General features: G+C 42.9%; 1 long non-coding RNA gene across 1 annotated transcript; it reads left to right on the top strand.

Moving 5' to 3' along the window:
- The first annotated feature begins 886 nt into the window (after window positions 1–886).
- Window positions 887–25,168, top strand: LOC115007274 (uncharacterized). The gene is made up of 4 exons (XR_003832165.1): window positions 887–1,900; window positions 16,539–16,627; window positions 21,809–21,872; window positions 25,150–25,168. It is a non-coding gene; the product is annotated as an uncharacterized LOC115007274 (long non-coding RNA).
- The last annotated feature ends 2,496 nt before the right edge of the window (window positions 25,169–27,664 follow it).

Here is a 27,664-nt window from a genome sequence, read left to right as displayed (position 1 = left end):
TGGTTCTGTTCCCTGCAGCGGCTGATGTGACCGTCTACGGTCCTTGAAAGACGCTAAACTCTTCCTGCTTGTAAATGAACATTAAGTTTTCATCATCACTGATGGAAAACAAAACTCAAGTTACAGGACCGGACAGAATAAGGTAAACATTTATTGTAAAAGATTGATTCTTTTTTTTTTTTTTTTTACAAAGTGCATCAACGAAGAGGAACATCGGCTATAAATTCAATAATAATTAACATTTTTAAGCCTGATCCTTAAGACTTTGAAACACATTTAGTCCATAATGTAGTTATAATTAAATTGACAGCAAATATAATTAATAATTTTTAATGTTTAGAGTTTGGTATATCTTTGGCTGTACAATATATAATAAAGAGAACGGTGTATAGGAGATAACATGAGGCTTTATTGCAGCACAAAGACAAAAATAAGCATAGAGAAATAAGAATAAAGAAAATAAGAGGTAAACCTATATACACCTAGTATAAGAGTAGAAACTATGCAAGAACAATAAAGATAAAGTTATGAGGTAAGTGGATGTGGTGGTAGATTAATAGCAAGTTTAGCATATATGTAAACAGTACACCAGATCTGTATCAATAAGCAAAATAAGGTGCTATGTAATAGTATCAATAGTAATAATAATTTTATATATAATTATATATGGTGGGTGAATGAGGAAAAATACCAAATAATAACCCTTTTATTGCACTTATAGTAAGAGATATTGTGAATTGAGAAATATAGTGATTTAGTTTGACATTTATGCTTTATATATATATTTTTAAAATATATTTATTTGATTATTTCTAATGTATTTTAATTGATAATGCCCCTGCCCTGCATGCTGGCAGACCCCTCCGGTGCCTGTGGTGAACCTGTCCACGCGGGGCGCTAGTTGCTCAGACATCAGCCGGCTGAGGAGCTAGATCTGCGGCGTGTAGATCCGCGCGGCCCCGCTCATCTAGCCGCTGTGCTTCTGTGTGGGGCGTTCAGAGATCTACCCACCAGCTCCAGGAATGGACTGACTTTCTAGCTTCCCCACCGCCACAGACGAATCCGCTCTTGTTTCTCCAACGACTCGTCGGATAAACGTTCAGAGTTTAAGCTCCAGCTTTGGGTCGTTTTAATTTGAAGTTAAATTTCGGAACCGTCTGAGCGACAACACAGCTTTTCTTTCTCACTCGCGTGACTTCTTCGTAGCCGTGTGGACGACACGGGATTCAACTTAAACGAACCCGCAGACATTTTGTTATTTCTGAGAATTAGACCGTTTTTTTTTTTCTTCTTCTTCTTCCTCCTTTTACTTTTTCATCAGCGTAGTCGCAGCTGGCTGAAACGAGCGTACTAAAAAAAAAAAAAAAGGCTTTTTAAAAGGACCACAAGACGACGGAAGACACCATTACTCTCTTGCTCGCTAGCTAAAAGCCAAAACACCAACTGTCGTAACGTTTTTTAAATTTACATGCGTTGAGCTCGCGCCGCTGCCGCTCGAGCGTTAAACGCGGAAGGCTTTCAACTGCGATGGATCATTTTGACTGACAGCTTCTGAAGAATTAGCTAGCTTTAGCCGGTGAGGAACCAGCACTGGTGGTAGCTTTCCTGTCCTCAGACACAGTAAATACGGTGGTCTTACACCCACCAGACAAGGACTCTTTTACCTCGACGTGCTTCACTTATATTCGGCTTAATTTTTTTTTCGGGGGGGGGGTCGCTAGCTACCGTTAGCTAGTTATCCTGTGCTAACGCTGGACAGCTCCTGTGCGAGGCAGGGCTAGCTTTGGACAAAGGACCAACGCAAGGAAAAATATAAACACAACGCACTCAGTTGATCGTGTTTGGGAAGGAGAGCTACAAACAAGGAATTGACATGATGTTTCCACAATCAAGACACTCAGTAAGTGGTTTTTAATTTCACATTTATTCCCCCAGAATGTATGTACTTGCTCTAACAGTAGCACCAACTGACCCCCCCCCCCCCCCCCTGGCAGGTTAGTTAGGCAGGGACATTATGCATGCAACTTGTTTTTTTTTTTGGCAGATATAGTATTTTAAATAAAGGTATGATAAGAAACAGGGGTTTTTTCTGGACAGTAATAACTGCATTGTTTAGTTCTGGTAAGTTCTGCAGAAGATGTGTAGTAGGGGGGATTTTAATTATTATAGTTGTATATTATATTTAAACTGTTAAACCTTCCCCAGATGATGGCATCCTGTAACAAACAACTCTAATGACTGCTGTCATATTTCCTAATTATATGATTTTTTTATGCACCCTTTTCTCAGTGTTTTAAATTGGCTGCATTCTCCAAAAAATGCCAAAACCAGATATTTATTTTTATGGTTTGTGGAAAAAGTGGTGTTGTCAACCTCTCATGTTTCACTATTATGTGCAGGTGGGTGTTTTTATGACTGTAAAAAAAAGCGCACATCTCTGTTCCCCTAAATCTCAAGTTTCCATGGTAACAGAAACTCCATCCAGGGCATGTATTCTTCAGTGATGAGGGCTCTCAGCCCATTGGTCAAACATTTATGTTAAGTGACTGGCAAAATTGTGTTTCTTGTCACTGCAGAAATAATATCCAGTTGTGTCTGTCAGTACAGCTTTGGAGCAGTGATTCGTTCAGCCAGTGCAAAAAAAAAAAGGGGCTGTGAAAATTAATGAATACACAATAAAAAAAAAGAAATGCAAAGAAGCTTCCTGAAATACATCAGAGCAAAACAAAACAAAAAAGGCATCCACTTCCAAGATTGGAAAAAGACACACTTGTTGTTAAAAGCACGAGTGGCGTGTATACATATAGAACAATATTGCAAAAATAAGCTGCACAGCGTCATTGCAATGCCAGCGATAAAAAGATTGTGAAACACCTCGTTATTGCACTTTGGAGTATCAGTAGAAAATGGCACTTTAAATTGTAACTGTCATTTGTTTTTTATGTTCAGTCCAATGTTAAAAAGAATATTGGAAATCTTTTCCTTTCTTTTTTATTGAATTCAACAAGCAATTTGTATTTAAGCAGCACACTTTATTATCTGTTTATTAATCTCGTTATCGTGATATTCAACAACATATTTTCCTCATATCGTGCAGACTAACGAGCAGGACATAAAGAGTGTAAGGCTGCAACTAATAGTTATCTTCGGTATCGATCAATCGTCAGAAAATAGTGAAAGGTGCCTGAAAAATACTAAACCCCCAAGTATTCAGTTTTATATTCAGATACGACAAAGAAAAGCAGAAAATCATCACATTTGAGAAAGATTTTAGTTAATAGCGCCTAATAGATTTTCAAAATAGTTGCCGATTTTACTTTTCTGTAATCGATCGACTAATAGTTGCAGCCTTACTGACGCTTGAAGCACATCTTCAGCAACAAAATAAATAAAATAACTTGCTTTTCTGGTTCGGATCCTTTCTGAAATTGCAGATCAAAGTCAACTCAATTGGCTTTTTTATGGTGCCATAAGAAACCTGCCTGAAACCCAAGTATGGCGGCTTACCTGTATTTTTTTACCTCCGAGCTTTGGCTGCCATTTCACCTTTCCCTCGCAAGGGCATATCTAACAAAAGGCCCTGTGTGTCAGTGCGGCGCAGGTAAACACCACAGCAAGGACACTGTTATGTTGCCAGGGGCTGTGCCCACTGCTTCTCCCTGGCACCACTAGTTATTTTACTGCTCTGAGCAGAAGAGTTGTTTGCTGAAGCCAGAACCTGCATGTCTTTTGTGACATGAATGGGTTTGCCCTTTGGCAGTCAGTCTGTGTGGCAGCCTGATTGTGGTGCTGCTGCTGATGTGTGTTCTCAGACTACGGAGCAGGATGTGAGGATTTGGGAACCTCTGGCCTGGCTTGTCAGATAAGTGAAATCCTGTATAAGCTGCGCGTACTACTGAGTTCAACTGTAGTGTTCTGAAACTGATGATTTAAGAGGGTTTTTTTTTAACAACAATTCAAACTGTAAATCAAAACCTACCTGTGTCTCTGTTCTCTGTAAACATTTCCTCAATCAAATATCTGTCATTGTATTAAATAAAGTTATCACGGTTCCTTTTTAGATGAAAAGGAAAAACACACAGTTGGGATACAAAAGACTTCAAGGACTCCATTTTGTGCTTTTCAAATTACAACTCAGCATTGACCATTTCATATTAGCAGTTACATGGTTTGAACAGTACAAACAGATTTGTTTTTCTACATCTTTTGGTCCATGTCACAGTAGTTGCAGTGTTTTTGATTGTGAAGTATTTACCCACTGAATGTGGTGCGACGCTATGTTCTTTTCCTTTTCTGTTTTACTCAAGTTAGCGCCTCTCAAAGCATTGTGGGATAGCAGGTTAAACAAATGATGGGGAAATTCACCTGGAAGCTTTGAAGTGCTGCGCAGAAAAAAGTGACTCCAGTGTTGGAAAAGGAAGTTTAGTCTTTACTAGATGAGGATAAATGCCATTATTGTAGTTTTGTGGACATCTTTTCATTTATAGATGCAAACAAAAACAAAGTTCTGTCAAACGTTATTGGAGAAAGCCGTAAGTTGCTCATTTATACATTTAAAGCCTATTTCCCACTGGACAAAAACAACACCCACTACTTGCTTCTGTCTTTTGTTGGAAAAGTTACAATTGGCATACTATTATAATCTTATGAATGCACAATTAATATGCTCTCCTCAAAGCCACCATTGGCAGAAACTGTGATTTTTGCCTCGTCGGTCCTTGTAAAACACACTTAAGTCAAATCTGACACACTAAATAAAAAGCATCAAAACCTTCTTTGTTAAGCTTTCCACAAGTCCAACAATCTCCGACCCAGGTTTACGATGAATAAAAATAGAAGTGATTAGGAACCCTGCTTTCTGGCACGTTGGTGGCGTTGAACGTGACATACCAGGAAGACAGAAAGGCATACTCGTCTACTGGCAATCTGAAAGGAGTATATTGATTTATTATTTTTTATATTTAAAAACCCTGCATGTACACGCTATTATTTGGGGGGGGGGGGGGGGGAAGGTATAACAAGCTACTGGCTTGCTCACACACCCACGTTGATGAGCGAGTCGTGGCGGAGGTAAAGTCGTGTGATTTGCACTCTTCTGTACCGTGTGGCCCCTTAAGAGAGACAGATAGTATTGCTGCCATTTTTGTAATATCCTAAAGCTAAAGTCAAACGCTGTTGTTCAGTTAAAGGTGGGGATGCCAATTTCTTATTTTCAGATAACACGTACCTGCACTTCATTTCAGGGAATTGCTTGGCCGAGATGTCACTATATAGAGCTCTGTTTTCACCACCCTCCTTCCTCTGGGTGAAGCACCTCCTGATGGGGTGAGAAATCAGTCACCTTCTCCAAGGTGAGAGCAGCTGGGCCACTCCTGCCTGCCCGCCTGCCTGTCTGTCTGATAGGAGGTTATTTTTTCTAATCCAATTGAGTGCCCTTATGCTGCTTGATTGGAGTATTAAGACCCAACACACAGGATTAAAAATGGGTTTTGGGAATTTAGGACGTCTCTTCACTCGTTCTGCAGCTGCTTTAGTCTTAACCTGCTACAACAACCCATTTCCAACCCTCCACAAATACACCTGTGTGCTGACCCCCACCCCCACCCTCTTCTGTGGATTTAAAACATAAATATACAGTACACACACACACACACACGTCTTTCTCTTCAAATCCTCCTCAGCTGCTGCTGCTGCTGCTGCTGTCACAGGGGCCCGGGGACGGGGAGAATATGTGACACTCGTATAGATATGAGTGTCAAAGATAAGGAGCTGGAGGATGAGAGTAACAGCACTGTCTCATAATGACAGATGATGGATCCCTCAAACTGACTCAGTCGGCACCGAATCTGCTTTCCTTCTCTTTTCCATTGTTCTCTCTGCAGTGACATTAGCGTTAAAGTTCAATATGATGTGAACAAAAGCGTTACATTTCCACTATGGATATGCACAATCAAGGATCCTCTCATGTGTGATGCGTCTAATTTAAAGCGGCAGAGGAATTGCAGAGGAAGCTGTATTGGCGGCGGCGGTGGTGATGTGTGGTCACACACACTCTGCATTAAAATAATGTTAAGGCATTTCCTGTGTGAACCGTAGAAGATGTTGCCTTTGCATGGACACTTAAAGCAATTTATTTAGTTAACGTACAGTGTATGATAAATGGCTTTTAGCTGATTCATATTTAGAAACGAGAGAAATATTTTCCAGTCTCATACGTCCGTCAGGCCATTTCTTTCCCACTTTAGATGTTTTCTTTCCAAACATGCATTGTGATGTTCGTTACGATGTTGTAATGGTACAACTTAAAATATAGCGAAATTGCAATGATTTTGTTTTATTTCCGATGGTTGTCCCCTTTTAGACAAAAAGAAGACCAAGGTTTTGGAAGGATTCATTTGTCTTTTAAAGTCGATGGGTGCATTTTAATCCACTGTTACAGGCACAGTTCATTGGTTTAATAGGAAAAAGCCTCATTTGATGGTGGCACAGTGCCTGACCCAGTTGATAGCTTTTGCCATATTGTTTGGGTGTTGATTAATCCTAATGCAGCTTCAACAAAGCTGGCTGTGGCGTGAAAGTGGAGCAACAGAAAGGCCCGGTGCCAAAGCCGGAGAGTAGAGAAGTAATATGGAGGCGAAATCTCTCTAGTCCCCTGAGCCCATGCTCCACTGTAGAGATGGCCACAGGTTGTACTCGCACACACACACAGACACACTCCCTCCTCCTCCTGCTTGTCTCCCTTTATCATGCGTTTCCTCCCAGATCTGATGTAGTGGTGGGAGGGTCAGGGGCAGAGGGTGCACAGGCATTATTAAGCCCACTTGAATTAACAGGACAACCCCCAGCCTTTCCTCTAAAGCCTCCAGCTGGGGGGAGCTTAATCCCCATGGTCCCCTGTCTCGCCCATTAAACAAACTCCCCCCACCCCTTCTCAGTCGCTCTGCTGCACACACACACGCACATACGCACACACGTGTTCTCGTGTGTGTGTGTGTGTGTGTGTGTGTGTGTGTGTGTGTGTGTGTGTGTGTGTGCAACAAGCCTGGCTGTGTGTGTTTGTTGGTGGGGGGTATGATACTTTGAAGCTTGCACACACATACAACACATAATTAAGCATGAGCACGGCATCGAACATACACTTTAGCTCTCTTCTCTGCTGGTAATTATTGCTCTAGTACATGCATGGAAATAAAAGGATTTTTCTCTTTCACCCATCAACAGCAAGGACACACACACACACACACACACACACACACACACACACATTCTTACCAGCCTCAAGGGTGTTATCTGCTTTTTGTATCTGGGGAACAAATTGAATGTGGGGCTTGACACACGCAGGCCAGCAGATGTCTGGGTCGTTAAGGTTAGGCCAGCTGATTAGCATGACAAACAGAGCCCCGCAGAGCCCCCAGACACCCCCCACCCTGCAGGAGGCCCTGCTTTTGAGTGGCCGAGTTGAGGCCATGGGTCACAGGTGATGTTGATTTTTGTGAAGGGCCACAGTGGATGATTGTCAAAATGCTTTGGGGTTAGTTGAAAGGCATGGGTGGAGACTGGTGCAGCCCTTCTTTTCTTGAACACACACTGACTCAAGTAGGCAGAGAAGATACATTTGAATACACATTCATGCTGACTTATACCCCCGGCTACTGATCATTATCAGCTGATATTCTATAAAAGCCTCATCAGATGATGCATCAGTTCTCATTTGCTGGCTTGATACAAAAGAACTGTGCAAAAATGTTCCCCTGAATTTTGAGCGTTTCCACTGAATATAATCCAAAAGAGACAGCAAATGCAAATTCTGGTATTTCAAATGTGCATTTGTTAGCCATGCTTTAGAGCACATAAACCAGCAGCTTTTATATAATTTCTGTCATCATTTCTCTTTCCAAAATGTAAGTAGTTGTTTACAAAGCGAGCATGATGAAGTGAGTGTGTCGGCGAGTGATGAATCTTAGATTTCGACTCTGAGATGTCTTATATGAAAGTGTATGTAAGCATTTTCAAATGCATTCTCTTTGGAGAGCGTTTCTGTGTTTGGTGCCTTATGCTATACAGGTTTAGGTGTGTTACATTCGTCACATTAGTCACATTAGTGTGAATACAGCTAAAGAAAAACAGACAAACACACACTTTCTGAACCATCCCTTTGGAATTCACCGCGTACACCAGAGTAGCTTCTGGCTTGATGGAAATACTGAATCAAGGTGACAGAAAACATGTCACCACTCTGTGAATGATGCAGTCCCTGCTGGGCCAATCAGTTACACAACGTTCACCTTGTGGCTATTCATTGTGTTGGACAGAAATAAATGAAGAATCTGTATGGGCTCTTTAAGATTTTTACAGATTAAAAGACCACTTAAACAAGCAGTGGCATGTTCACAGCATGCAGGCAAGGCCAAGGGAATAAAGGACCACTTCATGTGTGTTTTATTTCTGTTATGAGACAGAACACGTGCAGTAACATAAATGTCCCCATGTAATTAGATGAAAACTAGATTTTCAAGTTGTATCTGAACCTCTTTTTCTACTTGGGCTGTTTTGCCTTTATATAAAGTACCGCCGCAAATTCACCAGAAAGAACGTGAATATAAATAAAAACAGATGTAAACTGAGTCGTACCATGTTTTGTTTTTTTTGCTCAAGTCTGTAGGAGCTACTGATGTAAATATGTGTGTTTCTGTGGCATCTGTGGACGTGTGCGTGTGAATTATCGCAGTGTGTGCAGATTTGTGGGGGCATGCGCATCTGTGCATGACTGAAAGATGTTGTGCGTGAAGAGAAAAAAGTAAAATGATGAATTTTTGCTACTGTGTGTGTGTGTGTTTACGTGCATGTTCACACACGCAGTCGAGAGCTCTACGGGTGGTGTGTGTGTGTGTGTGTTTTTTTTTTTTGTGTGGGAGTGAAGATGGGGGGTGAGTGGAGTGGCTGCATCAGTATTCAGCAGTGGCTCCCTACGAGGAGTGTGTGGGAAGGAGGGAGGGAGGGTGGGTTGGTGGGCAGGGCAGCCTTTCCTCAGAGCAGAACGGTGCGATGGGATGGAACAAAGCGGCTCGGCGGGGGGCTGCCGGATTGGCCTGCCCCGGCCAGGGCCCCTAGACCTGCCAAAACGCAAGGCACACCAGTTCAGACAAGAGAATTAGCTGCTCTGTTTGTGTGCCTTAGAGCAGTAAGGCCCAGACTGGAACAATATGCCACCTCATTCAGACACCATGAGGATTCACAGCAACTCAATGAAAACCTCCCTCGTTCAGGAGGTGGGAGATGGTGAGGACAGACGTCATGTATGAGACGGGACTGGTTTATATCGTGTTGTATTCAGAATACGTGTTATTACCACCCTGCTGTGACATCAGTAGTGCAACCAGTCCCAACCAGCCAGTGGGTTGCTGGATGAAATGGCATTGTGCTGTTGCAGAAGTTTCGTTCATAATAGCCACACTTGTAGGAGGGGGGGGGGGGGAAAGATTGCTGTCATAGAGGGAGGAAAGATGTCATAATCTTTCAAATATTTGGATAACTGTGCCCACTTTAAGGCTTTCTGTTCTTGAAGGCACTTGTTTGAACATACAAATAGTGACAGAAGTAGTAGTGTAAAGAAGAAATAAACACTATAAAAGAGAAGTTTAGATCCTTACTTTCTCACTATGCACTCCTGGCCAATTATTGTGTGAAGCGGACATGCTTGTTGGGTCTGTTTCGTGAAGTTACAAGGTGTCGGGCGAATTCGCACAACTTGGAAGTGAAGAAAAGGGGGAGGCTTCAGATGCTGTTTGACCATCTGACACCATCAGTGTGCTTAACACGCAATGACCACCCTGTCAATGCACTGCTGTCATTGAAATGAAATGGGAGCCTGTGTTTTTATTGACACTGTAATAGTGTCTGTGTGAGCGTGGCCAACAACGTGCTGAAATTTCATTGTAATTAATACAAAGATAAGATTGGCCCTCGTAGTCAAAATGAAATGGCTTGGATTGGAGTCGAGGGGAAAAAATAGCTCTACCGTTTCAAACTTTTAACATGCGCACGCACTACAACTTTAGTGCGGGCGCCTCAGTTGAGCAGATGAAACGGAAGTTCCCTGGTGTCAGCCACATGCCGACACTCCAGTTTTCTGCTTTCATTGTCCACTTATTTGTTTCGAACTTTGGGACTAATCTTCCTTTCCTCCCTCCATGTCTTCCCTCCTTCGCCGGCTGTTGTAAGTAATAACCTTGGTTTTTACAAGCAGGCATCAATCATCTGCACAACCGTACTGGGTGTAATCTTAAAGCCCCCTCTCTGCGAGGCTGGCTTTAATCTCAGCCATGGTCTCCAAACCCACAGCCCTGTCGGCCTCACCACTTTCCACACTCTTGACAAATTGCCCATTTCCCTCGACTTTGCAATCTCTGCACTATTTTGCTATGTGTGTTGTGTTATAGTATCCCTACCTCGTTGCTGCTATGTTTGTGTACGTACCTGCGTGTGTGGTGTTGGTAAAGTCTACTACCTTTTTGTGCATTTGTGTGTGCAGGGCAGTGCGCCTTAAGTGTCATGTTTGTGTGTTTCTACTGTGCGCTTGGCTGGCCTTGCACAGGGGGGTCAAAACAGTTCTGCAGAGTGGGCAGGGAGGCCGAGCCATGCCAAGCCTATGTTTGCAAGGGCACTTCACTCGAAGTGATAAAAGTAGAATAATCCTCTTTAAAGCGTCTTAACGAGGTCAAATCTGTTGGGCTGCAAGGGGGAGATGTGTGTGTTTGTGTGTGTGTTGTGGGGATAATGCTGCAGAAATGGGGGTAAGCCTTGGCTTGGTTCGTGAGAGATAATAATCAAAATCAAATTCCTGGCCCAAACAGGATTAGACTCTGCCCGCGCTCTAAAGCCCCTGTCCAGAGCGGCTGAAGACACAATCCTATTCCTCAGCCTCCTCTCATACACACACACACACACACACACACACACACACACACACACACACACACACACACACACACACTGAGCAGCTAACATAGCAAGGCGCACTTGGCCCAGACAGAGTTGGCCGGGGAGAGCTTGGATGCTGGCCAGTTAGCCCTGTCCCTCTCTCAGATCACTGGGCACATACGCTTTAGTCCAAACACTAATCTGAGATATTTAGATGGAATTGTTTGGTTGGAGCTATTCTTAGATGGAGGATGTGATCTTGTTTGGTGCTGGTGTATTAGCAAAAGGCTTAAGCCCTCAACGTCTGGCTCAGTGAATCATGTCATGATGGATTTTTGCTGAGAGGTTTGCCTACATGTTAAACACATACCCCACGTGTTGTATTCACCAATACACAGAGCCGGACATAATTATCCTCTTCAGTAGGGTGAATGCCAGAAAATGCAGAGTTGTGCTGAATTACTCCAAATGTATCGCATCTAAAAACCACTTTCTGTACCAGCTCTCAGCACTTTTCACAAAGGCATATTTCTAAACCACACGCATACTGCGCTCTAGGCTTTAATTTACTTTTATGATTTCAAATCTCGCCACCAAAAGGCTCATGATTATTTTGCTTTCAGCAGAAATACTCTCCCTACTTCTCAGTCATAGTGTTATCTTTTGAATAATAATGTGTCTGTGTGTGAGATGGACAGAGGAGGATGGCTCAAATGGCATCCATGAGACTGTTGCTATGGAGCAAACAGACAGCCTGGCGTTGAGAAATAGGCCAACTGCTCAACAGTGAAGATCTTCTGCATTCATTTAAAAGTGGGAGTGAGATAACATCCAGTCATTAGTGAGTGATTACAATGCCAAGGCCCCATCCCTGCCCCCAACACAAACACACTCAAACACACTCAAACACACTCCAACTGAGATGTAAACAGTCAGGCAGTGCTCCAGGAAACGCAATCCCCACACTGCCACTACCCTCAGGCAGGATTTATACTGAGAAGGATGTTTTCCGATGTATCCTGCTGTTATTATCTGAGCGTATTGTAACTGTGTATGTGCTCTGCATGTGTGTTTAAATACTCTACTGGATATATGTACTGTATTGTTGGTGTGTCTAATCACTGGTCGGTGTGTGTGTGTGTGTGTGTGTGTGTGTGTGAAGCCGACCCCCCCCACTGTAATCGCCATCTCTTCCCATCGCCTTTGTCGACTGATCTATGAAGCAGAAACGGCTTTAGCCTGATTCTTATTTAAAATAGACATTATGTTTCACAGTAGATTTCACATGGATTGGACCAGATGATGAGGCCAGGAGGGGGGGGGGTGTGTGTGTGTGGGGGGGGTGACTATGAGGGGGCTTTGGGTTGGTTGGTGGGTGGAGGATGGGGGTGGGGCAGCAATTTCCTGAAACGATGAATCCCATTTATTCGCTGAAGACTGTCTCAATTGCCTCACCAGCGCACAAAGCTTTTTAATGCTTTAATTACGTCTCAAAGGAGCAGGGCAGAATCAAATTAGAGATTGTCCTACATTTAGGGTGTGTGTGTGTGTGTGTGTGTGTGTGTGTGCGCGCGCTATGCAAATTTTGTATGTGAGGGAGAGTGTGTGTGGGCTGTTGTATCCTTGTGTATGATTCATAGCAGTGAATATTTGTTTCTCCGGCTTATCACACCCCACACACAGATGCGCGCACACACACACCTATTCAATGTTAAGGCTCTCTGTTTTGCTCTAAAACACACATATCTTTCTCTGTCACATTCAAACTGTCTAGGCTACTCCTCTGTAACACAAACAAAAGAGCACACACACACACACACACACACACACACACACACACACACACACACACACGTAAGCCTCTCTCTTGCGCAAACACATTTTCACTCACAGCGTGTAGGCACCTTTTTTTTGTCACAGCAGATGGCATGTGTCACAATATTACGGCAGTATTTCATTAACATTATGGGCATCCATCTGTTGTGGGCTCTCAGGCCCCCATAGAGCACCTTGTTTTGGTCACTGACAGAGAGAAGGATAATAAACATTGTTAGCTGTGTATATTGCATGGAGCCAGGAGAGGCCTGCATAGTCTGGTCGTGTAGAGGTAAAAGTATCAGGGCAGCACTGTGAGGATCGTCCTTCAAACTCTTCCTCGTTGCTCAACGTTTTATCCAGGATTCTGACTGCCTTGTGACCTTGATGTTACACTGTACTTAGTAACACATTTTACATCATTAGGTAAACAAAACAATTGTTGTGGGGGTGTTTTCTCCTCGGTGCAGGGGTTCTGTGTTTCATGTATTTTTTTTAACAACAAAACTGGCCTTAAATCGTCCTGCTTCCCGTCCTGTTAGCAGGGTCTTAAGCTAGCATGTGCACATTAACATCACCTCCAGCCAAGCTTTCAAATTATTACCAGCCGTCAGCCAAATATAGCCACATTTGAGCTGGGGTCAGTAAATGCATCCTTTTCGCTGTAGAGTTCTGATCTATGTTAGAAATCTGTGAAACATTTCCAGTAGAAGGTGAAGTGTGACGGTTATCTGGTTCCCCCAGGCATCCAGATGTAGACTTCTGCCAACTATTTTCTTTAGTCTGGTTGCAACCATTACACCCACATTAAAACATGCCCTATAACCATTTCTGTATATAGCATACGCTTGATTACTGCATACACGGATCTAGCATTACTCCAGTTATATTTCAAATTTAGTAGCAATCAAACAAACAAAAGGTGACAACCTTGTAGCCAGTTTTAAAACTTGTTTTTGGGCCCTGCTTGACGATGTTGGGGTTTCTAGAGCTCTTCTTCATGACATAAAGGCCTGTTATGAACTATAATGATGCTTATAAAGATCAAAACAAACTATAACAAAGAGTTGTCGTTCAGGAGTTCACACTATCATGATATTGGTGATAAAAGCCCCAGAAAACAGCCAAATCAATGCAGTAAATTTAGAAATTCTTCTGACTGGCTCTAGAGACGGCAACGTTGGTCCGTCCACCACTTTCTGTTGCCTTGTCTTCTTCTGTCGGTCTTCTCTGTATTCCCCGTGGAACAGCATGCCCTACCTGGGGCTGTTGACTGAGAAACTTTGGTATTTTAAACGTTTGCATACTGCACTACACAGGGAGGAAATCGGATCTAGGGCAACAACTCTACCCTCAGGCACAGGGGGTAACCTGTAGGCAGGCTCACACACAAACACACAGTGTTCAGGATCCATACCGGTGCAGGGAATAGTTATTGCAGTGTGAGTTACGTGGCACAGACTCATATAGCTGAGCTGTTTGCTGATTTTGGTCCATGCCATACCGGCCGGAGAGATAATGGAAAAGGTTATTCTGCTTTACATTCGGAGTGTGTGTGTGTGTGTGTGTGTGAGTGTGAGCATGATAATGTCAGCACTTCTCATGACATTTGAAAATGTAATAGCTGAGGTCACTGTGCTCATCCCTGTTTTGCGGGACTGTCGTTTTTTTTGTTGTCTTTTTTGACTGACCAATATAATACCATGAGTATGTATGTTTACCCCGGGAGGCTTTACTAAGAATTCACCCCCAACCCTTAACCATGTTAGAGCTGAGCTCTGCCTGCTGAGCCACAAAGCAAAGAAATAATTCAGCCTTTGAAGCAAGCCGGTTCTTCCCTACAACCTGAAGCAATCCTGTTGCTTAGCATATTCTCTGGCCATGGTTCTGTGAATGCAAAGCAGCATATTTGTAGCTAAAGATGAAGCTGAGCAACATGCCGTGGGGAGCAGGGTACAAAGCGACAGGTCATTCCTAACAGCGGAGGGCTAGCTTCCCGTAAGTGCTGCAATCAGATTTCTGATGGTGTTTTTTATGCCTGCTCAATCGCAGTGGGAAAATGTTGCTTTTTCTTTTCTTTCCCCACCTGACCCATTATGCAGCCTGCTGAGAAATAATGAGATTTTGTCCCTATTTGGGTTTGATGCTTTCTGTGCTCTAACATACAGCCAGGCCATCCACCACTGCCTGGGGAATGTAGTGTGGACAGAATTACAATAAGGGCTAATGGCAACTTCCAGGCTAGGTGAAAGAGCTCACAGCAAGCTACATCAGCGCTCAAACAAAGTCTTTTTGACATGACATATATGCAAATGAATGCACAGTTCTATCCACTTTACCTTTTCTGTGAACATTCGTAGTATGAAAGGCCAAATTATGAAACAAACCACCAACCCTCACGAGAGTTCTGTTGGTTACACAGGAACACGTTAGTAATCATTACCAAAATAATCTGGTACTCATTATTTTCATTATGAATTAATGTCCAAACTTCTCTGTTAGTTAATAATTGTCAATAAAATGAAATGTGTTACAGTCTAAAACCCAAAGATATTCTGTTTACTACATAAAATCGAGAAAAGCAGCAAATGACTCCTAACGATATCTAAATTATTTCAGATTAATATTTTGTCCACTGGCTAAAAGATTAACCAACTCATTGTTTAATCTCCATTTCAACCCACTTAATTTCCTCAGCTGCTCCATTACGTGCATTGTATTAATTTATTGTGCTGTAATCTTATTCCAACTTTCTTTCCCCTGCCTGGCCGTGTGTAGTGTCCTTACTTCTGCGACACGCCAGTTGTTCGGCGTCCTTGTTTTGACGCATCTGCGACACAAACCTTAATCTTTGTGTATTTTTTTATTTTAGTGTTTATTACCTTATTCTTCTTCTGTAAGATGTTTGAATCGACTTTGAGTATATTATACCGTACATCACTACCTGTACGTTGAAGAATATGTCCATTGCACCTCCCCCTTCTCCACTAATGCTTTACAACAAGCGTGTCTATGTTTGAAGAGACTTTTGTATTTGGAGGTAAATCTTTTCTTGGACTCAACCAAGTTCCCTGTAATAATAATATTTATAAATGTGTGTTGCGTCATTATTTATACTTGCGATGTTTACTCTAGCTTGAGCAAGAGGGTTTATGTATTGTCGCCCAATTTGTTGTAAAAACATAAGGAATGTTGGAATAATATCACACATTGGATTTTAACTTTGACTCCATGTGTCATCAATCATCAGGCTGTTATGGCTCACAACACATGCTTTTGTTCACAATGGCCGTGTGTAATAACTCCTTACGGTTGCTTCCACACTGTAAAGACGCTGCCGGAGCCAGACCGCGGACAGAAAGAGTCTGGGTTGTGTATATAGAAGGTTAACTAGGGGTGTGTCGACTTCCATTTATGGTTAATTGTGTCGGTGTGTGGGTTAGGCTCGTGTGCAGGCGCATAATTTCATAGTGATTGAGATATATAACAGAACAGTGCATACACAGGGGTTTAAAAATCTGTCAGGAACAATAGGTATGCATGTTTCTGCTTTTGTGCGTGCACAGTTTTAGTCTTGAATCGACACGGTTTTATGCATTTGGCCCCTTGTGTGATGAAACATTCTTGGCAACCAATTTCTTAGTAATGTCGTACCTATTGGACTGCATCAAATTGAAAGCTGCTTGATTTCATGTTCATGTTTTTAATTATTTCTCTCACTCTGCTCTCTTTCTCATCTTACTTACTCTTTCTTTTCACCGTGTTTTAACTTTTTCCTTCTCTTGTGTTTCTCTCTTTGGCAGGCTTCATCGCAGCAGCTGAAATTCACAACCTCGGACTCCTGTGACAGGATCAAGGATGAGTTCCAGTTCCTCCAAGCACAATACCACAGGTGCAAACAGAGACACATCCATGCACACTGACATGCAAACGCACACGAATACAAAGAAGAAGCCGTCGCATACCACAGCCTGATGACCGCAGCTCTTTGAAATAAGGAGCCTATCTCCAGGCTACACATGCATCACTTTGTGTTGTTCTTTATTGAACACATTTTTGTAACGGGAGCCAATGTTAAAGTGCAGAATTGAGCTTCAAAATGGCTGCCAAATCTTGACCAGAAATAGGTTTTAATGAAAATGTATGGCCTTTTCTAACACTTCATTTCACATAATGTCACATATACTTGGAAACTATCCCGCTTTTTACTTCGCTTGTCTTTCCTAGAAAGTTCCCTGGAAAGAAATGTAGAGTTTTGACACTAATTAAAGTAAAATAAAGTGTTCAGTTGGTACACTTCCAAAAAATAAATTCCTATCAGATGCTAAGCTACTGTAACTTTTGGTCAGTGCACAGTAAATCAGATGAACATGCAAAAATATGCGTTTTGTCTAAAGGCAAGCTCAGTTGAAATAAATGTTTACTACTTAACACAACTAAAAACAAACAACTCAAATGATTTCTCAGTCTCTTTCTCCAATTTATATCATGAATTTAATTTGTACTTGCACTCAAAAATGTGTTTTTCTTATGTTTATTTCCCTAAAATGTCCGACCTTGACTATACCGACTTGTATCTGTGTAAAGTGTGTCCCTTGAGAGGTGTTGTCACATTCCCTTCTGCTGAAGGGCGAGGTGTCTGTTCCTAAAATCTGAGGTTCAAACAAACCCTGGGCAAACTAGATTAGGTACGTCACAAATTTGAAACCGCTGGTGGTTGTTTGAAACACATATCGACAGGGAAACGGGCTTCTTTGGCAGTTTTGTGTCGAGGACTGAGACCTGAAGCTTCCTTCCATATCTACCCCCTAGATAGTGTTGTATGTTTCACAACCACTAACGCTGTGTCGGCAACATCCTACAAGCTAACAAATGACGTAAACAAATAAAAGATGCTAACTACACTTAGCATTCTGATCCGTTACCGATTTTGGTGCACAGCAGACTCATCCGAGTCAAACGTGTACGGCTGAATCTTCAAACACTTTATTTTTTATATCTATGTGGGGATACCCATGGTAAACCCACATATTAATCATAACAGAGTATTTTTATGACGTGCCTGGGGGCTGACTTTAAAGAAACTTTTTTGAAATTATTAGGAAATAAGTCGTAAAATAAATCTTTGCAGAAGAGCATGAGCATGAGCTTGAGGGACATAGTTGTCAACTGTGATAAAAAAATAAGAAGACGTCTGCCTTTATTCCACCATTCCTCCACTCTAGCACCACGCTGCACACAGGCAACATCCTTTATTGACTCGTACCTTAATCAATCTCGTTTACCCTCGCTCATTGATCTCCCTTTGCTGCTTAAATACCGCTGCACTACCAGAAGTCTGAGGCACTTCCAATGTGCCCGGTTCGACCTCAGCTGATCTGTTTGATAGCAGTTATAAAGAAGGGGGACGCCACGGGGCATCTCAGCGAGAGATCCTCTCTTTGTGAGAGCGGAGTCTTTGAAGCCCGCTTTCCTTCCTGAGGAGGATGGTTTGTTCCTCTGTACCTGTTCTCCCAGAACCTTCCAGAGGCTTGCCTCTGCCGGTTACAGAGACGGGCGAAGGCAGATGAAAGCCTGGCAAATTGTGTGCAAAATCCCCGCTCTGGTCTGATCGCTCGTGTTTGCGGAGGATTCTGAAGCGGCAATAACACCCGGTGCGTGTTTTTTCTCGCCTTTTGGTTTTTGTAATTCCCACAACGGTGAGCAGCACCGTTTAACCCTCTTCAGAGAGCCGGGGCACAGTTGAAAGAATACCTTTTTTGTCTGAGCATACAGAACATGCATACAGTGCCTATTGACTCAGGAGGGGGGCTGAGATGAGGCGGGGGGCTCGGGAGCCACAGACGAGGCTTTGTAGCACTTTGCTGCTGCGCCGTGCTTGTCTGTTGCTGAATCCTTTAAAAGGCAAATGTACCGCAGGCGTTCCCCCGGGTATAGTAGCGAGCATTGTAGCTGTCGCTGTCTTCCTCTTCCCACTCCCCTTCTCTTCTCTCCCCCCCCCTCGTTCACATGCATAAATAGATCAGGGAATACATAAATCAAAATAAAAATGACAGCAGGAGCGATTTAGAGACGGAAGAATCGGCAATAAAACTCCATCAAAGTGTCGTTTGAGAGCAGCGGTGCAGGCCCGGGGGCTGCTGAGCACCAATCAGAGGAGGCACAAAGCCAATCCCAGGTAGACTGTCAGTGGGGAGGCCAGTCGTCATGACAACCCACCACACGGCCTACGCATGTACACAGGGATGGCAGGAAGGGTTTCATGTAGGAGGGAAGGGGAGCGTTTTGGATAAGTGGAGGGTGCTCAAACACACACAAGAATAGGTGGCAGAATACCCCTCCCCCCCTCCATGACTGTCGATCAGGTTGGATATCTGTTGCGTGCCGTGGCATAAACAACAGATATCTTGTAAAGTGGCGGACTGTTTCCATACAGCAGAACACATTCTCACCTTGATTATGTATTGGGCTTCCAGGCGCCTGTCAGCTGCACATCTTCATCAAACTGCTTCTGGCTGCATCTGTTCGCATTATTGAAAGTTGATCCATATCTACATGTAGATTCTGTTCATATTCAAAAAGGAGTTGGCTATGAGATGCTTGCCACGGCGACTTAGTCGACGATGAGCGTTTCCTGTACAAATCCTTTAAGTCGTTTATTGTTTCTCTTTATCCTTAATGCAAATGTTGCATTATATTATCACGCCTACCTAGTGATGTCCTGGTTTTCAGCCGCTACAAGAACAGTTTGATGGAAATCAACAGAGAAACAGGCAGTTAGCATCAGCTGCAATAACCTCATAAACACACAGCAGAGAATCATCTTTAAATGTCACAAAACTGGTTACATTCCCTAACTGCAGACTCACCTCTGGTCAACGTGGTGCAGAAACATCTTTAAAACAATGACACAACTGTTAGGCAGAATAATTACTCCATTTGAGATTGTTAAAAGCATTTTCTTTTTTACTTTTAATGTGCCACAAGATAATTTCAAATAATGATAATTGCACACTAGGCCATTGCTTGTCCTTATTCAATTTCAGAAGGAATAAAAACCACTCCCGTGAAGGTAATTGATCGCCGTGAATGAGCAGCTGACAGTCACGTTTTGCAAAATTCAGAACGCATCAGGATGCTGACATGAGGCTATTAACGTTTGCATTTGGAAAGAGCTTCTCTGGACTGAGTGGACTGAATAATGAGAGTTTTTTTGGAGCACCATGAGCGCCGAGGGATTCTGGGTCATTACATGATTTCTGTGCTCTCTTTCAGAATAAATATTTTAAGCAATAGTTTCTTAACTGGGTGGCATGGTGGGGCCGTCAACATGCAGAAAGTAGGTCCTCACACATTACACATTTGGAGGGATTCCTGGATTCTCTGATAAATTGTGAACGTGTTTGTCTTGTGTTATCCCACAACATGTCCCCAATACATGCTGAATAGGCTCCAGTCCCTCTGTAGGGATAGAAAAATAGACAGTTTATTAATTCAGCATGCTCTGAAGAACAAATAAGACAAAGAAAATACAGATTTTAATATATAAAACATGAGCACAAGCAGGAACTCAACTCTTTTTAAGGTATCAAATAAGATAAATATGTTTCAGTGTTAAATATCCATCAAACGAGGATGAACACTCAACCAAAGCTGAAGTTAACTCCAGCTAACACTGCAGCTGCTGCGATAATTATAGAAGAAGCACAATACGTGTATGTGTGAGCTCACATTATTGGCCCCGTGTAACACTGTGTTCAGTCTGCCAGTTAAGACTAACAGCGATGAAGATTCAGCCAGCGCTCGCTGTAATCGAGCTGTCATTCCTGCAGACAGCTGAAAAGAACATCCCAGCATAAATATACACACACCATCAAACAGGTTTCAGACTTATCCTAAATCTGAAGCTATCCACCGTGTGCGTGCGCATATCTTTATTTGATCTGAGTCTTATCCCGTCCTCACATCGGATGACGCCTTCTGAGACTGGCACGTCGTAACTGGCTGCTTCAGTCAAAAGGCAGCGAGGGGAATTTCTCCCCCCCCCCCTCCTGTCTTTTTCATTTGACGATCTGGGTGACTTGTTGACGCGTCCTCCTTTGTCCTGTCGCCTCGCGTGACATCAGCGCTGACATGATTACAGCTAATGGCTGTCACAGGGACTGGGTCGCGGGAAATGCTCCCAACACTATATTTAGACTTTATTTTTATTTTTTTACTTCACTGCATCTTCTCAGTTTTAGAAAGCAGACATTTTGGCTAGACACCATCTCCGGAGTTCAGTTTGACCTCCTCGTGTCAAACAGCACCTTGTCAAGCTCTGTGGAAACGCTGCCACTGCGACTAGTAAAGGTGAGGATGATGACGGCGGTAATGATGATGATGATGGAGGCAGTGATGGCAGCCGAGATGATGACAACGGAGGTGGTGCTGATGATGAGGGTTGAAGAAGTGATGATGAGAGGGATGACAGTGCTGTTGGTGATAATGATGAAAGGGGTAGAAGTCACCTGGTGTCAGCACTTTACAGGGAGGACTGTCGAGCTGACTAACAAGGTCTGACTCTTCTCTCTCTCTCTCTCTCTCTCTCTCTCTGTCTCTCTCTCTGTCTCTGTCTCTCTCTGTCTCTCTCTCTCTCTCTGTCTCTCTCTCTCTCTCTGTCTCACTCTTCTTTCTCTCTCTCTCTCTCTCTCTCTCTCTCTGTCTCACTCTTCTTTCTCTCTCTCTCTCTCTCTGTGTCTCTCTCTGTGTCTCTCTCTGTCTCTCTCTCTGTCTCTCTGTCTCTGTCTCTGTCTCTGTGTCTCTCTCTCTCTGTCTCTTTGTCTCTCTCTGTGTCTCTCTCTCTCTCTCTCTGTGTCTCTCTTTCTGTCTCTGTGTCTCTCTCTCTCCCTCTGTCTCTCTCCCTCTGTCTCTCCCTTTGTCTCTCTCTCTCTCTGTCTGTCTCTCTCTCTCTCTGTCTCTGTCTCTCTCTCTCTTCTCTCTCTCTCTCTCTCTCTCTCTCTCTCTCTCTCTCTCTCTCTCTCTCTCTCTCTCTCTCTCTCTCTCTCTCTCTCTCTCCTCTCTCTCTCCCCAGTTTGAAGCTTGAGTGTGACAAGTTGGCCAGTGAGAAGTCAGAGATGCAACGCCATTATATCATGGTGAGTGAAGCTGTGTGTGTGTGTGTGTGTGTGTGTTGAGCACCAGAGATGATGGTTTGTGTCATGTTGCCACAGTGTGTTTGAGCAATGTACTATTTGATTCTTACATGTTGATGTTTATATGTTATATGTTTTTCACCCTCTCTGTAAATGAATAGCCCTTCTTTACTTCTACCTTCCCCTCCCCCCACCACCTTTCCTTTGCACTACAATAGCTCTCTTTTCTTGCTACTCGTTATAAAAAGCCTCTCCTTAAAAGGTAGTTCTGGGTTATTACAACTTGTTTCATATTTCTTTAGCTTTGGCCATCTATTTGTACTTACAGAAATTGCACACCGTCAGAAGATTGCTGAGATCTTTAAATGCGATGACCTTGCTCTACACAAGTCAGACAGTATGAACTGTCATACAACAAACACAAAGGGGTCAGATTCTCACAATTCAATTATCATTCTTGGTGTCAAGATTTTCAATTCGTAATGCATTATTGATTCAAGAAATGGAAAAGAACGCGCCCGTGCTTCAGTTTACCGTGTGCTAAACCATTCATTCATATATAAAATTGAATAAAAGCCCAACTAACTGGCCTTGTCACTGTCTGACCGAACACACAAAGCAAAGAAAAGTGTGTTTTATATGAAAAGAAGTTCATAATAACCTTTCTGTGAAATAAAGAAATTAAAGTGTAATTTACTGGAATGTCTCGCCTCTCGGAAGTTTAACTACGTGTTATGGAATACGAGTGCTCCACCGTGCTGTTACTGACGTTATAACTCCAGCAGTGGAGGACGTTCTCTGTGTAACGAGGAAACCCATCGACCTCCACAGCACTGAATGGGCGTAGATCTCTTGAAGTGGAGCATGCTAGGCAGTTGCCTTAATTCAAGATGAACTCTAGGTGACTGTCGTGTCTGTAAGCTGCTCTGTGCTCTTGCAATACATCGGGTTCCTACAGATGCTGGAAATCCTTAAAAACACTTGAATTTTAATGTTTCAAGGTTTGAAAAGTGCTTGTATTTTGAATGAAACAGTTGCATAGGATGCCAGGTCTACTTACAAACAGGTGGCGCATTTTGAGACATGAAACTTTAATATAATGCATGTATCTACTGTCTATAGATATGTTATTTACAACGGCGGTAAGATGCTTGAAAAAAATGCACCTTGAAATGTTTGAAAAGTGCTTAAAGTTTGATGTTAAGTTAAGATTCTCCAGATTGTTTTTTCACAAAGTTTACATTAAAGTGACAAAGGCCCCTAGTGGCCATAGAAATATTGACCAGTAAGAACAAAGAAGGAAGTCAGGTGACGTTATTAACAGCAGTTAACTACGATAGGACAATTGCATCTTAAGCAACGTTGGCCAAAGCGACAAAAATAAGACCGTAGTTGCAATAAATCGGAATCGTTCTTTATTATTCCCTCTCCTTTTGTTTCTGGAGGAACTGTGTGCTTTCTCTCTTTCCAACCCCCTTCATTTCCTCTCTTTCCCCCCATCTCTCTTCACACATACACGTTCACACACACACACACACACACACACACACACACACAGATGTGTTTGCTCGCTCGCTCTCTGCCCCACCTCAGGGCTAATCTCATTGTTGCTGGCCGTGGCTGTGTTGCCGTCTGATGTTTTGCCTCTAATTGATCCTCTGACTGGCTTTAATCTCATCTAATCTGTGCCGCCGCACCGCTCTCTCCACCATCAGCCAGCCAGCAGGCACACACACACACACACATATGCACACACTCGCATACACACTTCCTGTCTGTGCGTTTCAGGTAGGTGTGAGTGCATACAATCTCACACACACAGATACACTCGTTGTTTGCCTGATAGCAGTCGCGCACACGCATAAACGCACACGTTCGAACAGGAAAGCACAATCATGGAAACGGACGCAAACTTTTCCGTCTCTAAATTATTACTAACTTTTTTATTTTGCATGTAATATATCCTGATTAAGTTAAGGGTTGAAGTGAGCATTTACATGGTTTGCAGAAACACAGCTTCCCGAGTTTACATGATTTCTTTGATGGTAGGATAAATGTCCGGCAGGATGTGTGCTCGCCTACAGGCTGATGTTATCTGTAAGGAAAGGAAAATGAAGAGTTTTCATTATGTTTGGTATTTGTAATGATCGGTCTGTAGTGTACCATAAAGAGCACTGCGACTCAGCTGGGTTTTTATTTTTCCTAGAATAGTTTAGTTTTCACTGCTAGCCATAGCATGTCTTTTTTAGGTTTTAAAAACACTGCGTTGTTTCCAGTTCACTCTGACCTAATGTGTGCATGTGCCAAATCCAAACCCTGAGAGATTCCAGACGACGCTGTATACATGCAAAGAGTAATTGAAAGATTGATGGGGAACTTCAGCTCTGTCTTCTCTGTTCTGTGTAGGATTTAACCCCTTAAATGTTCCACCTCGACATGCATGCATTATAAACCTTAGCTTTTCCATCAAAATGCAATCTATTATGTTGCTAAAAATCGTAGCGCTGTTTCCCAACATTTTTAAAAACGCAACTGACCATGGTCACCTGTCACTCACGAGACAACAAATTAAACAATTCTGCGACGTATTTTACGATTAGGGTATGTGTTTTTTAAAGTGGCTTCCCCATGAGTGATACTTGTGTGAGGCAGCACTCGCTACAAACCAGGTTTTAATCTAGTTGTAACCAAATTTAGCATGGAAGCTTTTGTAATGTTATATTTTTCTCCAGTCAAAACCGTCTTCAGATTCAAATCAAAATGTTGCGATCAAATTGAACGATGAATGCAATACAGCTTATCCCTCCTCCTTCACTCACACCCTCCCTAAACACATGCACGCACAAACAGACACACCGTGCACATGCATACACACATACACACGCACGCACACACTTTCAATTGCACTTCCACTCCATCAGTGGCAAGCACGGCCTTGTATCCCCACAACGACCACCTCCCCCCACTCCTTCTCTAATAGCATATCAGGTTGCCCCACTCCCCCGGCCAGCGGCAGCACCTCCATTTCCCCAGCGCTGTAATTACTTTAGGGAGCTTCAGCGTGGGCGCGAGCAGCTACAGAGAAAAAGTGTGTGTGTGTGTTTGTGTGTGTTTAGTGTGTCTATGCATGTGCGTGCACTTTCAAGATAGTGTCAGTGTGAGATCCAATAGAAACAACAATGGTGTGTGCGCGTGAGTCAGAGGAAGCTTGTGACAGAAACGTGCGTGTGTGTGTGTGTGTGTGTGTGTGTGTGTGTGTGTGTGTGTGTGTGTGTGAGAGATCTGTGTGTTGTTTGTTTTCCAGTGACAGAGCCAGTCCCCCCCTGCAGACAGAGTGGGTGATTAACAGGGTTGACGCCTAGAGGGTGGCCCTCTCATTAACACTGAACTCACACGCACACGCACGTACACACACTCTCACGCTCACTCACAACAGAAGCTCTTTCTCTACTATCGCCTTTTCTCTCTCAGTTCCTTTTCCTATTTGTCTTCTCTTCTCTTTGTATGTGTGCATGCAGGTGTCTTTGTCGACGTTGTGTTGAAGGATACTTTATTTTCAGCCTTTTATTACCGAGATTTAACTTCATGATTGAAAATCTTCACAAATGTGACACGTATTTATAGATATATATGTGTGTGTGTGTATGTATATGTATGTGTGTGTCGAATAATATATACTATATATCTACTCTCTCTCTCTCTCTCTGTCTCTCTCTCTGTCTCTCTCTGTCTCTCTCTGTCTCTCTCTCTCTCTCTCTCTCTCTGTCTCTCTCTATGGTCTCTCTCTGTATCTCTCTTGTCTCTGTCTCTCTCTCTGTCTCTCTCTGTCTCTGTCTCTCTCTCTCTCTCTCTCTCTCTCTCTCTCTCTCTCTCTCTCTCTCTCTGTCTCTGTCTCTGTCTCTCTCTCTCGCTCTCTCTGTCTCTCTCTCTCTCTCTCTGGCTCTGGCTCTGGCTCTGGCTCTCGCTCTCGCTCTCTCTTTCTCTCTCTCTCTCTTCTCTTCTCTCTCTTCTCTGTCTCTCTGTCTCTCTCTGTCTCTGTCTGTCTCTGCTCTCTCTCTTTCTCTATCTCTCTCTCTCTCTCTCTCTCTCTCTCTCTCTCTCTCTATAGTCTTTCTCTCTCTACAGTCTTGCTCTCCCCCCCACCCCCTGGTAATGTTTTCCAGTGTAGAGCCCTCCCCTGTGTGGTTAGTGGGCTGTTACACAGCTGCCTCTGATACTTCCTGCCTGTCACTTCCAATCCTGGTGGCAGTGCACCTAAACACACACACACACACACACACACACACACACACACACACACGAACACACCCCTGCCTTGTCTTCTCCTGACACACCAGAGTTCAGGTTCATTATTTAGTCTTCTGTCCAAAAGATATCTATAAGCATGCATGCTAATGTTTTTCACACACACAAGAGACACACACACACACACACACACACACACACACACACACACACACACACACACACACACACACACACACACACACACATTAACAGCAGGATATAGTAGACCCCCCATTGCTGAAAGCCAAATTAATTTAGCAAGTGCCCTTGCTTTCTCTCTCCTGCTCTTTTTGCAACTAACCCTCCTTCTCATCTTCCTCCTCATTCTCCACCTCCTCCTCTTCCTCATTCTCCACCTCCTTCTCCTCTTCCTGCTCCTCCTCTTCCTCATCTCTTGGCTCCTAGAGCAGAAACCAGATCTTCTTTTTCTCTTCTAACTTCAGTCTCATCTTTTTTTAATTCTTCTTTCACATGTTTAATCGCTCACACTCTCTCTTTGTTCTTTTTCTTTCTTATTCCCTTTCTTTTGCTTCTGTGTTTCTCACCCTCAAACAATTATTTCTGATCTTCCTCGACAGCTGGAGTTTGCTCACCATGTCATGGATACTGTATGTACTTTGGCCACGTGATAAGTTTGACTTCCCTTTTACATATTTCCAGTTTGGCTAAAATGTCTGACGGCTATTTTCTTCTCAGATGCCTAAAATGTCGACAGCAAACCTCCGACTTTGACGGCAGTTTGAACAAAATTCATGAACGAGGTCAAAGCTTGCTGCCAATATTTCACAGTCCTACAGAGAAAATTCATCGGAGAGGAGGTGGATACCAAACTTCCCACTGACAGAAGCTTTAAAATACCAAAGCACATTGCAGACACGTGTATATTTAGACAAAGGCCGTCCTGCGATAAATGCATGCCAGAACAAGCTGGCAGTAAATCTTCTCACCTGTTCTCTCGTGAAGTTATTCTGTGAAAGTGCTAAAAAATTTTCGCAAATGAATATCTGAAAGTCACAAATTGATATTGTTATAATATTTCTGTCTACTATCTGATGATGAGTTTCATGTTAAATTAAAGGTATTTTACTACGAATATAAATGTTCTTTAAATAAATTGGCTAAATGTTGTGTTTGATGCTCAAAAATAACTTTGAACTTATAATGCTAACATTCTGCCACTGCAACAACTCATCAGGTTCATTCATTAGCTTGTTTTCTCGACTGCTAATATCAAGCTGGATCATATTTAACGGAGGAAAAGTTTCATCCAGCTTCTCTGTCTCGACTCTGTGATTTACGGAGTTTCCTGATGGACAGAAACCTTACTTGTTGCCAAATGTACGCCAACTGCTGCTAACTGTAGCTGCCGTTAGCTGTTAGCTCAGTTAAGCTGTTAGCTCAGTTAAGCTGTTAGCTCAGTTAGCTAAGTTATCTGTTAGCTCAGTTAGCTGTTAGCTAGTTATCTGTTAGCTAATTAGCTGTTAGCTCAGTTAGCTGTTAGCTCAGTT

The sequence above is a fragment of the Cottoperca gobio genome, chromosome 4 (genome assembly GCF_900634415.1).
Source record: "Cottoperca gobio chromosome 4, fCotGob3.1, whole genome shotgun sequence".
NCBI classification, from domain to species: domain Eukaryota; kingdom Metazoa; phylum Chordata; class Actinopteri; order Perciformes; family Bovichtidae; genus Cottoperca; species Cottoperca gobio.
Note: the sequence above shows the minus strand (reverse complement) of the source record. Positions and strands in the feature narration are given on the sequence as shown.